The sequence below is a fragment of the Schistocerca nitens genome, chromosome 2, assembly GCF_023898315.1.
Source record: "Schistocerca nitens isolate TAMUIC-IGC-003100 chromosome 2, iqSchNite1.1, whole genome shotgun sequence".
NCBI classification, from domain to species: domain Eukaryota; kingdom Metazoa; phylum Arthropoda; class Insecta; order Orthoptera; family Acrididae; genus Schistocerca; species Schistocerca nitens.
In genome coordinates this window covers 981,558,837-981,565,664 of record NC_064615.1, presented here as the reverse complement: position 1 = coordinate 981,565,664, position 6,828 = coordinate 981,558,837, and the positions used below count along the sequence as shown (strand labels likewise).

The 6,828-nt window shown below is 44.9% G+C and overlaps 1 protein-coding gene across 3 annotated transcripts in view; it reads left to right on the top strand.

Moving 5' to 3' along the window:
* Positions 1–5,915: 5,915 nt before the first annotated feature.
* LOC126237311 (disks large 1 tumor suppressor protein) overlaps positions 5,916–6,828 on the top strand; it is a 963,837-nt gene continuing 962,924 nt past the window's right edge. For all 3 annotated transcript variants that reach the window (XR_007545059.1, XM_049947277.1, XM_049947275.1), the window contains exon 1: positions 5,916–6,039. The gene's annotated coding sequence lies outside the window, so the exon portion shown is untranslated. The remainder of the gene's footprint in view (positions 6,040–6,828) is intronic.

The window sequence follows — 6,828 nt, the reverse complement described above, 5'->3', positions numbered from 1 at the left end:
GGAAGCTGGTCGTACACTTTCAAAGGAATCATCCCGGCATTTGCCTGGAGTGATAAATCACGGAAAACCTAAATCAGGATGGCCGGACGCGGGATTGAACCGTCGTCCTCCCGAATGCGAGTCCAGTGTGCAGACCACTGCGCCACCTCGCTCGGTGTGGTTTCCTGCACTGTTAATTTGTTACTACAATGGTGTGCAAAACTTAAGGACGAAAATAACTTTCGCATGATGTGTCACTGCCAAGTAGCACAGCTCGATGAAACTTCGGACCATACATACGGTATAGTACAGTAAGTATTTGAAAGAAATGCGCAGTTAGACGAACAGAAATTAAAATTTTAATCGGAGGCATTGATTACGCTGAAGTCGCCTCAATTCTTGATGGTCCCTTGGACATTACAGAACTCGGCAAATGGCTCTTAATAGGAGGTGTGATTACCATGGACGGGAATGTATGCTCTGCAATGTACTCCCATGCTGGCCACAATGTTGGTAGCGAGTTCTTGTAGTGGGCCGTTTCCTCCACCAGCGCAGTTGACAAATGATTTACTGTCGTTGGTGCATGTCGGCGAGATGCAGTATCTCTCCCCAAAGCTTCCTACACGTGGATTGTGTGTGTGTTATGTATTAAACCGGGGACCTATAAATGACGGAGAGGCTTCGTCCCCGCCGTAGCCTCAGTGGTTCACAACCCCACAACAGGCCACAGCAGTCTACCCACCCCACCGCAGCCCCACACCGAACCCAGGGTTGTGTGGTTCGGCCCTCAGTGGACCCTCCCCTCCCCTCCCCCACCCCCACCATACGAGTGTAGCGTGGTAGCGTAATTATGATGTACTCGTACGTGGAGACAGTGTTTGCGCAGCAATCGCCGACATGGTGTAACTGAGGCGGAATAAGAGAAACCAGCCCGCATTCGCCGAGGCAGATGGAAAACCTCCTTCAAAACCATCCACAGGCTGGCCGGCACACCGGACCTCGACACTAATCCGCCGAGTGGATTCGTGCATATACGTACTCAATGGGATTCAAAAATGGTTCAAATGGCTCTGAGCACTATGGGACTTAACATCTGAGATCATGAGTCCCCTAGAACTTAGAACTACTTAAACCTAACTAACCTAAGGACATCTCACACATCCACGCCCGAGGCAGGATTCGAACGTGTGACCGCAGCGGTCGCGCGGTTCCAGACTGTAGCGCCTAGAAATGCTCGGCCACAAAAATGAAGTATGGGCCGAATGCACCTCTGAAAACTCGCACTTGAGGAAGCAGTACAGTGTTACGATAACGTTGACTGGTGAGTAGGACGTCTTAAAAGATTTGGAGGTTAGAAAACTGACACATCATGCTTCCCCACACCATAACATCTGGACCATTAAACTGATCATGTTTGACAGTGCTGGACGTACCCTGGTGGGAGCACGTAATGCACCCATCAACATTGCCGAACATGATCGTTTTGGTGGTCCAAGTATTATGGTGTGGGGAAGCACAATGTCATGTCAGCTTACTAACCTCGAAATCTATGAACACGGTAGACTCACTGGACAACGTTATTGTGACATTGCGCTCTTCCCCAATGTGCGTCTTTTCAGAGGTGCATTCTGCCGGGCTTCATTTTTAAGGATAGCAATGAGCTATCACATGGAACAACCCAGGTGGAGGAACTCTAGGGACTACAGGGCATTCCGCAAATTGTCTGGCCTGCCCGTTCCCCCGACTTAACACTATCGAGCACGTGCGGGATACGCTGGGGAGACTCACTGCAGCACGCCCACAGCCACCAACGACCAGCCAGTAGTGCACTGGTAGAGAAATGCGACGCCCTACCTCAAGAATTCCGTAGCAACCTTATGTCCTGCATGGGAGTACCCACTGCTGTCCGTGGTGATGACGCACACTAATAAGAATAATGCGAGGTCTTTTGTAAGGTCGTGTAGACCACCATAAATCGTGGTGACGGCAGTGCTGTTATAATCTTTGAACAGAAGTGTCATTTCTGTTCGCCCCATTGTGTATTTCTTTCAGTTAGCATCTGTGCTGTTCTTGCTTCGTATCATCCAAGTTCCATGCAGCTACTGCTTCGTGGTAGTGGTAGATCACGCGAAAGTTACTATCGTCCTGATGTTTCCCACACCACAAAACGTGACGCACACAAAACAAATAAAGATCGATAGATAGTAAATGAAGAGAATGTATTTATCTGTCTTGAATAGTTCCATTTAGGTATACAAATACACCGATTCTGCAGAAACTCATTTACTTATCATACACTGAAAAGCCAAGGAGACGGACAGGCGGAACAATGATATTATGTTACGTTTTTGCTAGTTGGATGCAGCCAGTTGTTTGTTATGGTTTCATTTTGCTACAAAATCGTATAAGTAACTCTGTCACCGTTTAAAATGTGTAATCTTAGTGCCAAATTACGCTAACAATTGCCTGTGATACCTTTTTGTAGCAAAATGAAACCACAACGAACGACTGACTTCATCCAACAAGCAAAAACGTAAAATAATATCATTGTTTCACCTGAAGATGAGAGTGTAAACTGTCGAAACGCTGAACACGATGAAATAAAAATAGTGTTTGACGCAGATAGTGCTTTATTTGAACTCTTTTGATTTATATTATTCTGCAGTGACTTTACGCCACATGCCACATTAGGCAATGGAATGGCTGCTACGTTCAATAAATCATAAGTAAAATACCTGAGAATGAACACGACTGCATCCGATTACATTACATGTAAACTCCGAAGCGATATGAAATGGAAGGAACAACAACACCGAAGAGCCAAAAAAACTGGTACACCGGCCTAATATCGTGCAGGGCCCCCGCTAGCACGCAGAAGTGCCGCAGCACGACGCGGCATGGACTCTACTAATGTCTGAAGTAGTGCTGGAGGGAACTGACACCATGAATCCTGCAGGGCTGTCCATAAATCAGTAAGAGATCAAGGCGGTGGAGATTTCTTCTGAACAGCACGTTGCAAGGCATCCCAGATACCCACAATAATGTACATGTCTTGAGAGGCCCGCATCTCGTGGTCGTGCGGTAGCGTTCTCGCTTCCCACGCCCGGGTTCCCGGGTTCGATTCCCGGCGGGGTCGGGGATTTTCTCTGCCTCGTGATGGCTGGGTGTTGTGTGCTGTCCTTAGGTTAGTTAGGTTTAAGTAGTTCTAAGTTCTAGGGGACTTATGACCACAGCAGTTGAGTCCCATAGTGCTCACAGCCATTTGAACCATTTTTTGTCTTGGGAGTCTGGTGGCCAGCGGAAGTGTGTAAACTCAAAAAAGTGTTCCTGAAGCCACTCTGTAGCAATTCTGGGCGTATGGGGTGTCGCATTGCCTGCTGGGATTGCTTAAGTCCGTCGGAGTGCACAATGGATATGAATGGATGCAGGTGATCAGAAAGGATGCTTACATACGGCTCACCTGTCAGAGTCGCATCTAGACGTATCAGGAGTCCCATATCACTCCAACTACACACGCCCCACACCATTACAAAGTCTCCACCAGCTTGAACAGGCCCCTGCTGACATGCAAAGTCCATGGACTCAGGAGGTTGTCTCCATACCCGTACATGTCCATCCGTTCGATACAATTTGAAACAAGTCTCGCCCGACCGGGCAACATATTTGCAGTCATTAACAGTCCAACGTCGGTGTTGACGGGCCCAGGCGAGGCGCAAGGCTTTGTGTCTTGCAGTCATCAAGGGTACACGAGTGGGCCTTCGGCTCCGAAAGCCCATATCGATGATGTTTCGCTGAATGGTTCGCACGCTGACATTTGTTGATGGCCCAGCAATGAAATCCGTAGCAATATGAGGAAGTGTTGCACTTCTGTCACGTTGAACGATTCTCTTCAGTCGTCATTGGTCCCGTTCTTGCAGTATCTTTCTCCGGCCGCAGCGATGTCGGAGATTTGATTTTTTACCGGATTCCTGAAATTCATGGTACAATCGTGAAATGGTCGTACGGACAAATCCCCGCATCATTGCTATCTCGGAGATGCTGTGTCCCATCGCTCGTGCGCCGACTGTAACACCACGTTCAAACTCACTTAAATCTTGATAACCTGCCACTGTAGCAACAGTAACGGATCTAACAATTGCGCCAGACACTTGTCTTATATTGGCATTGCCGACCGCAGCGCCGTATTCTGCCTGTTTACATATTTCTGTACTTGAATACACATGCCTATAGTTTCTTTGGCGCTTCGGTGTCATTTGCTTTTGACATATATTTATGAAGCAATGTTGAACAACCACGTTTACAACTCCTCGCTATGGCACCATAAGCCGTTTTTGAACTGTGTAACCATGCATCAAATGTGCCATACACTGTTTGATTTACTCACAACAGCATGGAATTGCTTTGACAACAACGTAAGTACAGAAATTATATGTCAGTTTTATACATAACACTTACCTTTTTTACATTTTTTAACTATGAGAACAAATTATAACTTCTTTACTTCCAATGTGAGCGCAATCCTTTGTACAAACTGGTGAAGAGTAGTCGTTAATCCGCACCCATGGTGGGAATAAATAAAATTCCAGATGTGACTGCAATTTGTTGGCAGTAACAGGGGCAATTCCATGTATAATATACGACTGTAATAATGATATAGCGATTTCAAACGGCCATACCTATTTAACGCATAGCGATACATCGATAAAAATTACAAAGAACCTAAAAGAAACTTCAAGTATCATTTTTCATGTGTGATTACGTGAAGAGCATCAACATCATTTTTCGTACTTTGGAGGTGTCTGTATGACTATCCCTGCTCGCACGAACAACCTCGAAGCGATAATCCATTCTGAGGCATATGTGGAGCCACTGACGCGAGTGTATTAGAAACGCGCGTTTTGGGTTCACGTATTATTTTTTCCGAAGAAGAAGGCACATACAGAAGGACTTTAGGTCTTTGACATAACCCCATAATAAGAAATCCGTTACTGCGAAGTCCGAATATCTAGCTGCTCAAAAGCAGTCATGTCCAACACGACATATCCAGAGGTCTGGAAGGCGTTTATTTAAAACCGTGCGAACCTTCGAAATCACTGCGCTTGTGAAGTTCGAAGTTTTGAATTTACTTTTGCATTCTCTGTGATTCTTATCGACGTATTACTGTGTATTAAACAGTTATAGTCGTTTGTAATCGCTATTTTCATTTTGAATTGGCCTGCATATTTTCTTTCGAAACGAACGAATTTATTTTTCTTCCCGGGTCCAATGTGTACACAGTCGATAGGTGGAAATTTTAGTAGCCGTAATTGCTACCAGATAGATCGCGTTGACTAAACAGAACAGTGTCTGTTCACGTGAGGAGTAGGAAAGTGCCCGATGTGTGCTGTGATTTGATCCTTTTGAAAACACCGTACTTTTGTCTTCGAAGTTAACAACAGTCACTAGGATGTAACCCCATACCATATTTAATGATTGTTGGGCTTTAACGGTGTACGGAATACCAGAAATCATTCCTGCAGGTTTTCAGGCAACATAAATCATTCTTACAGGGAAAAGTGGCTCACTTATATGAACAAGAGAATTTCCTTAAAACAGAATTTCTCATCAAGTCAGATAATTTTCAGATTGCCTACTGAGCTGAATCAGCTCAGTACACACCGATAGCATGGACGTGTGTACTTTCGAGAGGCTATGAAAAATAATTCCTACAAAACTCAACGAAAAACACGTTCCAGTATTCGTTGTGCATTGATCTGTTATAGACGCCTCGTTGGCACCATCGTATTGTTGGCCGCCGCTGTACTAATCTTCGAGACAATGTTTTTAGGTTGGAGAGTAGCGCGAAGCTGAAACTCGTCGGCGCGAGCTCGGGCATTTCCGTCGCACTTCGGGAGACAGCTACGCGCCGGCTTCGGGCCTGTGACGAAAGCGGCAGCCAGCAACGTAAGCAACAAGTAGTTGGCCATGTTCTAAACAGTTGAAGCTGTCGCGTTCAAAACGAGTGGATCCGTTGTGTTTCAGCAAGTGTTTTATCGGTTTTTGACTTAGTCGGTGACCTGTGTATGTATCACACATAGTCTTGTGAATGTTTGGAGTGAAGTGTGCGTGTTTTCGAGTTTGCCGTGTGTGACCTTGTTGCTATTTAAGAGGTCTGGAATCGCTTCCGAATGAAAGCATCACCGTATTTTTCTCTGCTTGTCTAAAATGCGTGGTGGATGTTGAATGTATAGTTCGACGTCTAGTTTTTGTAGGTATGAGTTCCGTAAGAGGATGTATAAGTGTTACCAACCGCAGTTTCTCCTTCCGGCGGGATTTTTCATCTTTCGTTGCAGTAACTTGTCAAATTACCCCTCGTTAACGAATCAGAATACCGTTCACTGTACTTTCTATAAGCAGCTGACAATAATTTCCTGTGGTATCCAGGCATGGTGATTATATACAAGCAACCTTTTTTCTGTTAGAGTAGTTTATCATATGGTGCTGTCAAAACAGAAGCTGTTGATTTGTTTACAAATAATATTATTAGGGATTTCAAAATATTAACGGTTATTTAGAGTAACGTTATACCGTCATATCTGTGGATCTTTAAAGATTTGTTCCCGTAATTTTCATGTCGCGAAAACTGGATTTTGTACACCATTAGTATTCATACAACCTATTTTCAGTGCGCAAGAAGGTGAAGCTATATTCTCATTTTTAATTTTTTTTTAAGTTGGCCCGCAGGCAATAATTTTTGTCATTCATGTCATCGGTCACCGATGCTCGCGTCAACTAAAGCGAATCTACAGTAATTCGTTGTTGTGTTCCTGGCACGTAGTGTTCGCTAAAAGCTATTTCTTTGTACATTAA